Source organism: Sminthopsis crassicaudata, chromosome 3, assembly GCF_048593235.1.
Source record: "Sminthopsis crassicaudata isolate SCR6 chromosome 3, ASM4859323v1, whole genome shotgun sequence".
Taxonomy (NCBI): domain Eukaryota; kingdom Metazoa; phylum Chordata; class Mammalia; order Dasyuromorphia; family Dasyuridae; genus Sminthopsis; species Sminthopsis crassicaudata.
Window position 1 is genome coordinate 426,720,496 of NC_133619.1, and position 9,434 is coordinate 426,729,929.

Below are 9,434 nucleotides of genomic sequence, written 5' to 3' on the forward strand. Positions count from 1 at the left end.
GTGTTCCCTCTCTTTTTCTCTCTATACTTGTTTCTTATTAATAACATTTTATTTTTAAAATACATGCAAAGATAGTTTTCAACATTCACTCTTGCAAAACCTTGTGTTCTAAATTTTTCTCCCCTACTAAACTATGCTCTTTTCTTTGGCTAACATTCCTTCCCATGGCTTGAACTTCCATCTCCACACAGATGATTTCTAAACTTATATCTCCAGTCATAAACTGTCTTCTGATACCCAGAATCTCATCCGGATGTCCCACTGACAATATGACAAACTAAGTATGTCCTTATCAAGATCTTTATCTTTTCTTTTACACTTGCTTGTCCTACCAACCATTATTTCTCTCTGATGTTATTCTTTACCAATGTTTATAACCATAGAGTTATCATTGATTCTTTCCACTTTCATTTCTCATACCCAACTAATTATCAGGTTGTATGATTTCATTTATGCAACATTTCTCATGTCTATCCCTAACTCTCTATTCCTACTACCAGGAGAGGTACAGTCTCTGAAAGTTATCTCTAGAATCCTGAGAGTAGTCTGTCTTCTGGGGAACCCTACTTGCTGATTTGAGCAGAAGTTGGGGAATGCTATTATTTTTTCCTTCTTCATTTCCTTCTCCTCCTCTTCTATCTCCTCCCTCTCCTACTGCCTTTTTTTTCCCTCTCTTTATGTAGTTCCTCTCTCTACTTGGAGCACCATATCCTAAGTGCTCAGTCCATAGGTATATAATTTTTCTTTGCTTATATTTTGTAAGATATATGAAGAGTTGGAAGCTAGATTTTTTAAAAGGTATTCATTTATTATTTTTTTTAAATCTGGGACAATTTACCTTTTATCTTGTGCAGTTTCCATTTATGATTTTTTGAAATATAACTCTGAAAAATCATATCCATTATGTTTGAAATGGAGCTACTTGACTAAGCCTTTAAACCCAAAGCACTTTGGTTCTCACTGAATGTCCAGTAATAGTCCTCAGCTCAAGCCTCAGAGGCTTATTGTTTAGATTTGATGGTTCAATATAAGTACACATAGTAATAGTTTTCTCTTCTGGCTAGAATTTTGGATAGTCTTCCTTTCTTAGACTGGTATTTTTCTCTTGGTAAACTAGGCAATCTTTTGTCTCATCTTTTACCTAGCCCTTAATCACTAATTGGACTTCGCCTCAGACCAACTGAGACAAGAGAAAGAACTTGATTTAAAAAGATCAAGGTACTCCAATGCATCTTAGGTAATTTCCAGTAATCTAGACTTTTGTCTTGCCACTGGACTTGGAGGATAGTGAGAGTGACGACTTTATTCTGTTCTACCCACTCATATCCACCTCATAAGTATTAGTCCTCTTTGAGAAGTCCTATTTAAGAAGGACAAACAACATTCCTACTTCTACCAATATAGTTTAGTCTCTCAGAATAAACTGCTTATTCAGTTGTGATAATTTGCTCCCATCTCCATTCTCTCTCTGCTTCAGTTGATTCTTCAAATTAATTTCTTTCCTGAATATAGAACTGGTTGGCTTACTCTTCAGCTCAGAAATCTTCACTAGGTGTCTATTGATGACCAAATTAAATTAAAATTCCTTTACCTGGCATTTAAGAGCCTCTGCAACCTAGTGATACTTACCTTTCTAAGCTTAATTTATTTCATTCCTTTTGCTCCAAACTAGACAACTCTCTACCTACCAGAACATACTTTACATTCTCGGGGTCTTGTAGTTTAGTTTAGACTGTTGTCCATATTTGGGATGTTCACTCTCCCTATCCCCCCATCTTCTTCTGTTGAACTATTCAAGTTCTTCTTTGTTCAAAAAGTCTTTTCTGATTTTCTTGATTGTTAACAACTACCACTTTCAAATACTGTGACACTTTGTTCTGTAATTCTCTAGAATAATAGTAACTTGCATTTATATGATATCTTAGGTTTACAAAGTGCTTTATAAATATTATCTTATCCTCACAACAACCTTAGATGGTAGGTTTTATTATTATCCCCATTTTACAGATGAGGGAACTGAGATCAAGAGAGGTAATATGATTTGCCCAGGATCATACAGTTTTTAAGTCTCTGAGAAAGGATTTGAACTCAAGTATTCTTGACTCTAGGTCCAGCTTTCTATCCACTCTACTACATATCACTCTCAAATGTATTCATCATGCAATATGATATATTATAACTATTTGTGTTACCCTATTATATCCCCTGACAGGACTATAAAATCCTTGAGAACAAAAGTCTGTCTTGTCAAAATATTTTAGAAGATATCCTGTTTCCCAGAGGTAAGGTCTAACAAGTAGGTTATGCTATGATTTGGCATAACAATAATCCTTTGCACCCTGGAATGATCTCCCTCTCTAGCAAACTGTCTCTAAGGAATTTAGCTTCCATTATTTCCCAGGGCCATCCATCACATGTTCACAATCTCTCTTCCTTGTTACTGACAGGTACTGCATTTTTATTCCCATCACAGAACCTTGATTCTGAGTCCACAGGGTAAGCAAGATTCCTAAATTTTGAGACAGTAGCTGTTCCCACAGGATCTGAGAACACCTGTATTGTCCCAAGAAATGCTAACCATGAGAACTATCTTAAGATCTAAAAATGACTGTGTTGTGGACCAACCTCTTTCATGTATATAAGTGGTCCCGGCCTCAGCAGCATTAAGCCCTCCTTCTAGAAGGGGGGATTCCATTTGCAAATGTCAGTTTCCTCACTCTGAAATCAAACTTCTATTTGTGTCCTAATTCTACTGTCTCTGGCCTGCTTTGTCTGGTTCCAGCCACTCACATGTTAGAAACCCATTCTGGTCCAGTTGGTTGTCTTATCTCTACCAAGATCTAGGCTTTTTGCAGTAGAAACTAAATATGTTTGTGATTAATTAATTGAAACAGCATACATTGACTTGAATTTAATCTCTTTCAGTCTCTCAGAATTGGCTGTATTAGGTAGCAAAGAAATCACCAAAATAGTTTTTTTGGGAAAATAGGTTACACACACATAAGTACATATGATATATATGGTATGTGTATATACATGTACATATATATATTATATATATAATGTGTGTGTGTGTGTGTGTGTGTGTGTGTGTGTGTGTGTGTGTGTGTGTGTGTGTAAAATAACCCGAAGAAAGAAGATAAAAGACCTGAGCAATCAAGACATATTCATCCCTGTGCTGAGTTGACTACAGGGGTAAATTGTAATATCACACTGGGAGAAAATGAGACACTCTTTGAAATCCTACATGATGCTCTTTTTAAAAAAAAAATGTATTTTCTTGCATTTGATAAATGTAGGAACTAAATGTTTAATTCTCTAGAAACAGACATAGAAATCCTGTAGGTTTTTTTTTTTTTTTAAACTAGGTAATTAATAGGTTTTGTAGTATCTGAGTACTTTAGTATCCAAACATGGTTTGATCAATCCAGACTGGAGAAGTTGGTCAAAAATAATTGGAATTGGAATTTGTATTTATACCCAGAGTCTTTAAAGGGAATAAAGTCAGACTCTGTTCTCTTCATTCCTGTCTAATGATTCATCTCATGAGCTTGAGAAATCTCTTGGAGTCAGGGTTTGTTGTTTCCACAAAGGGTGTTGGCACAAAAATGTTATTAGCATTTGAGATTCCTCAAATTATCAGAAGGATTTTTCCCATTTCTCTATCAAAGTGAAACCTTGATTTCCAATTGAGATTCTCACCACAGCATTGGAGCTACTGAGTTAATCTTCTCTTTAGTTCTCTACTAAAATAAACATATGAACACTAATTGCTCTGTTGATTTGGACTCTTTACCATTAAACATTAAGGGACTTTAAAATAGATAAGTCAAATTGTTTTATAATGAAGATTAGTCAAAAGAAAGTATGTATATATGTATAGACAAATAGAATATATATTATGTATATCCATATATCCTGTCTAAAAGTGTTTAATATACTCTACATTTAAATTTTAACATGTGGAAAAAAAAAACTCATAAATTAGTAGGCTGCATTCTAATTAGAAATTAACATAACATATAATGAAGAACACCAGAGTCTTATGTGTTATTTTTGCTTTGAAAATTGGGTGTGTCCTAAGCAATGCTATTTAACTCTAGTGGTTTCTGTATTGGAAAGATCTGTGATTTTATCAGTATAAAGAACTCCTCCAGCAAATGTAGATTCAATTAGAATAGGATTTAAAAGATTAAATTCCAGAGAGTTGCCTGAATCATTGAGGAGTGAGATTGTTTTCCTATGGTCACAGAGCCAATTAGTAGCAGAAGCAGTAGTTGAATCCAAATCTTTATGACTTCAAGTTCACTATCTTGTTGACTACCACTAACTTTTTCTTATATGTATATATATTTATGGTAATTGATGCTGCCTTCAAATGCAATATAATTTTAGTCCTCTCCATATTTAAGATTTATGTCAGTTACGTAAGCATTTTGACGTGGACAAAAGGCATATTAGGATCACAAAATTATAGCTTTGGAATTCAACCTTACCTTTATTGGATATTTAGATTTTTACAGGTGAGAAAACTTATGTCCAGAGACATTTAGAGCCATCTGAGGTCACAAAAGTGGCAGATTCAAGATCAGCGCCTAAACCTTTTGACTACAAAGCCAGAATTATTTCTACTACTTCCCTCAATTACTTAATTATCTATTTAAATTAATCTTGAATTAGCAAATTAATCACACACAAAAATGAATAGGATCAGAGACTAGAGTTGGAAGAGACCCCAGAGGCAATCAAGTCCAACTCTATCATTTTATTCAAACTCAAAAAAATTGTTAGGAAGAGAGGGAGGATTTGAACCTAGGTTCACTGACTTCAGTGTCAGTGCTCAATAATCTATTGTACCATACTACCTCCCTCAGTTACTTGATTATCTGTTTAAAGTAACTTTTTTTTTTTTTTTTTTTTCTGGCAACTGAAATCCCTTTTAATAAAACATTCAAGGTCACAGATGGGGGAACCAAGAAGAGTTAAACATGTTTTACACCCACAAAAATCCTCTCTGTACAAAAAATTTGGGTTGTTTTTTGTTTGTTTGTTTGTTTGTTTGTTTTGCCATTTTGTTCAGAATTACATGTGGACTGAAGTGCTTTACTCATCAAAGAAGGCAAATAGCTGGATATTTTAAGTTTGTTTCTCCACCAGCTAAATTGAATGATGAACATGTTGTGGAAATCTTGTTTTGTGAATTCAGTGACATTAGGTTTTCTCCTTACCAGCTTCCCATTGATTGAAGATCTAGAGAGTGGAGCTATAAAGCCTTCCAAAGCCTTCTTTTATTGAAGGTTCAGAGGTACTTTCTAGTAGATAATTCACTTTCCAGTTCTGCTTTGACTCTGAAAATCCACAGCTGTTGCCCCTAACTCTTTTAGCTTCCTTTTGTGAATTGTCTTCCCCTTAGATTATGCCTGCCTTCAAGATAAATGAACAGATAGTGGTCAGAAGTGATACAAGGATATTCTCAAAATCTATCTGAAGAACTTTGGAATCAGCTATGAGACATGGGACACACTGACAAAGGACTCCCCAGCATCAAAGAAGGTATTGTGCTCTATGAGCCAAACAGAATTGAAATAGCTCAATAGAAACACAAGTTGTTCAGATTTAGAGAATCCACCCCAAATGTTCACATGGACTATATGTGCTCTGCCTATGGGAGAGCTTTTCCAGCCCATATTGATCTGATTAGCCACAATTAGATAATTGTAACTGGAGTCTAACACCGTGGTGTCATTTTGGTCCTCTTGGAGAATAAAGGACAAAATACAACTAATAAACACATGTTCACTCATTTCACTATTATCTAACTTTTTCTGACTATATTTGGAGTTTTCTTGGCAAAGATACTGGAAGGGTTTGCTGTTTCCTTCTCCAGTGCCTTCTCCAGTACTTGGTACATAGTAAAGTGCTTAATAAATGTTCATTGATTTGAATTTGCTCTTGACAGAGATGACTGGATCTCAACAGCTATTTGCTATCCTCCAAAATAATCTCCAGGGGACAACTCAGGGCTCAATAGAAATAGTTACCATTATACCTGGTTTTATGGAAAAGTGCATATTTTTTTAATTATAGCTTTTTATTTTCAAAATATATACATAGATAATTTTTGACATTCACTCCTACAAACCCTGTGTTCTAATTCCCCCCCTGACTTTCCCCCTTCCACAGCTAGTGATCTAATATATATTAAATATATGCAATTCCTTTATACATATTTCCATAAATATCATGCTGCACAAAAAAAAAAACAGATCAAAAAGGAAAAAAAAATTGAGAAAGAAAGCAGAATGCAAGCAAACAACAACAAAAAGAGTGAAAATACTATATTGTGATCTATATCCAGTTGCCATTGTTCTCCCACTGAGTGCAAATGGTTTTCTTCATCACAAGACCAATGAAATTTTCTGAATCAACAAATTGTCCATCAGAATTAATCATCATATAATCTTGCTTGCTTGCTATTGCTATTGCTCTTGCAATGTATAATGATCTCCTGGTTCTGCTCATTTCACTTAGCATTAGTTCATTTTGTCCATCTGAGAAGTGTATAGTGAGAAGACAGAGTTGTCTTAATTTGCATTTCTTTGATTCTCTGATCAATATTGATTTAGGCACTCATATGACTAGGAATGGTTTTAATTTCTTCATCTGAAAATTGCCTGTTTATATCCTTTGACCATTTATTAATTGGCAAATGGCTTGAATTTTTATAAATTTGAATCAATTCTCTATGTTTTAGAAATGAGGCCTTTATCAGAACACTTAAATGCAATTTTTTTCCCAAGTTTATAGCTTCCCTTCTAATTTTTGTCTGCATTGGTTTTGTTTGTACCAAAAAATTTTAACTTGATATAATCAAAATTATCCATTTTGCATTCAATAATGTACTCAAGTTCTTCTTTGGCCACAAATTCCTTCTTTCTCCACAGATCTGAGAGGTAAACTATCCTTTGTTCTTCTAATTTATGTCAAAATCATGGACCCATTTTTATTTACGTATATAGGGTTTTAGGTATGGGTCAGTGCCTATGCTAATTTCTAATTTTCTCAACAGTTTTTGTCAAATAGTTCTTATTCCAAAAGCTGGGATTTGGGGGTTGTCAAACACTAGATTACTCTAGTCATTGACTATTTTGTCCTGTGAATCTAACATATTTCATTGATTGACTGCTCTATTTCTTAGCCAGTGCCAAATGGTTTTGATGACCATTGCTTTATAATACAATTTTAGGTCTGATAAAAAAGCATATTTTTAATGGAGGTCATTCTTCTTTTGATGCTGTTGCCTTCTGAAGTCAGGCATACCTCAAGATATTACATATTTTGGTTCCAGATCACTGGAATAAAGCCAGTATCACAATAAAACAAATCACAAATTTTTTGTTTAACTAATGCATCTAAAAGTTATACTCTACTGTAGTCTATTAAGTATGCAATAATATCATGTCTAAAAAATGATACTATTGCATACTTAATAGATTACAATTGAATATAACTTTCAGATATGTACATACTTTAATTAAAATGCATTATTGCTAAAATAAATAAATAAATAAAATGTTAACCATCATCTGAGCCTCCAGCAAGTAGTAATCTTTGCTGGTGGTAGGTCTTGCCTCAATATTGATTGCTGACTGAGCAGGATGATTGCTGAAGGCTGTGGTGGCTGGGACAATTTCTAAAAATAAGACAACAATTAAGTTTGCTGCTTTGATTGACTCTTACTTGAATAGTCAGAGCTATTGTAGGGTTATTAAATGATCTAATTTCAATGTTCTTGTTTCTCAGAGAATAGGAAAGCAGGAGAGGGAGAGAGAAGGGGGAACAGTCTATCAGTGGAACAACCAGAACATTTATTAAGTTTGCTATCTTATAATAGTAGCATCAAACATTACTAATTTAACACATCTAACATTAATTAGAAAGTTTGAAACATTGGGAGGATTACTAAAATGTTACCCACAGACATGCTATGAGAACATATTGTTGGAAAAATGACTCCAATAGATTTGCTTGATACAAGGTTGCTACAAACCTTTGATTTGAAGGGGAAAAAACCCCAAACTTCACAATATCTGTGAAGTGCTAAGCACAAGGTATGCCTGTATTCTTTTTAAAAGACAAAGAACTCCAGGCTCATGGACTTTGGAGTAGTAGTGTCTTGGTCAATTTGGTCCTGCCAGGCCATAATGACTTTATTATAGACTAAACATTTGATTCTTTCAAAATCACTTCCAACAACTCCAGCTTCTGCTGCTGAGGTTCCTTTGTTGTCTACCTTTAAACCTACTTAAATAAGTTTCATTGATGGGGAAGATAAAGAGATTAAATCATACACACACAAAAAATTAGATAAGCTCATCTAGATTTCAGAAGCAATAATAGAATTAAAAAACAGATACAAAGAATTTTAGAGATAGAAGGAACCTTAAATACATAGTGCAAATCCCTTACATCATAAATGAATCCAGGACAGAATGGAAAGCCCCTGGTTGTGATCAGAAAGACCTGGTGGCTTTGTAGCAGCTCTGTTAAACAGAACTATGAGGTTTCAGTTTGGCAGAGAAAAACTTTTTTGAAAAGATTCAGTGACTTCCCTTATTTACGCTTGCCAGCTGGGAGAAAAGGAAGACTTTGGGGGGGGGGAGTGTATTTTTTTTTTTTAGTGTAATTACAATGGCAGTTAAGACAATGAATAGAGTACTAGCCTTGAAGTCAGGAGGACCTGAGTTCAAACCTGACCCCAGATACTTAACACTTCCTAGTTGTGTGACCCCAGGCAAGTCACTTAACCCCAACTGCCTCAGCAAAAAATTAAATAAATAAAATTACTAAACAAATATGCTTTTAAAAAATGAAACACGAATAGGTTAATTAATTTGCATATGATCTTATAGCTAGTTAATGGCAGAGGTAGGGCTAAATATATCTATAAACTTCTAGTTAAATGCCCTTTCCTCTAAACAATGTTATCTTTTGGCAAGCAAAGGGAAGACAAAAGGAAAATTCTGTTTTCATCTAGAATCAGTCAGTCAGTCAAGAAGCACTTAGCAAATGTTTGTTTTGTGCCAGACATTATGGTAGGTGCTGGGGAATACAAAAGTGAAATAGTTTCTTCAAAGAATTAGAGGTTTGGAATCATATAGCAAGTAGTACTCAAGAAAGAGTGTTTTGCTTAGCAGCCCAAAGGATTGTAAGCAGAACCATAGATCAGTAGATTAATAGTGATTTAATTACTGTCCTTAGAGAAAGTGTAAGTTGGGGAGAAGAGAGAGGAAAAGGACAAAGGCAAGATAAGCTTAAGGCAAGATACTTGGTACTGGCTAGATTGTTGTATCTTGATGGATGGGTAAATGATATGTAAAGTACAGTCAGTTACAGAAGTATCAAAATGCAGCTCACTAGATGCACATTGCAAC

At 34.5% G+C, this 9,434-nt stretch overlaps 1 long non-coding RNA gene across 1 annotated transcript in view; it reads left to right on the forward strand.

Annotated features, from left to right (window-relative positions):
• Window positions 1-2,291, forward strand: part of LOC141562788 (uncharacterized) — a 32,398-nt gene extending 30,107 nt beyond the window's left edge. Inside the window, exon 5 of the long non-coding RNA XR_012488245.1 lies at window positions 2,213-2,291. This is a non-coding gene — a long non-coding RNA (uncharacterized LOC141562788). The remainder of the gene's footprint in view (window positions 1-2,212) is intronic.
• The last annotated feature ends 7,143 nt before the right edge of the window (window positions 2,292-9,434 follow it).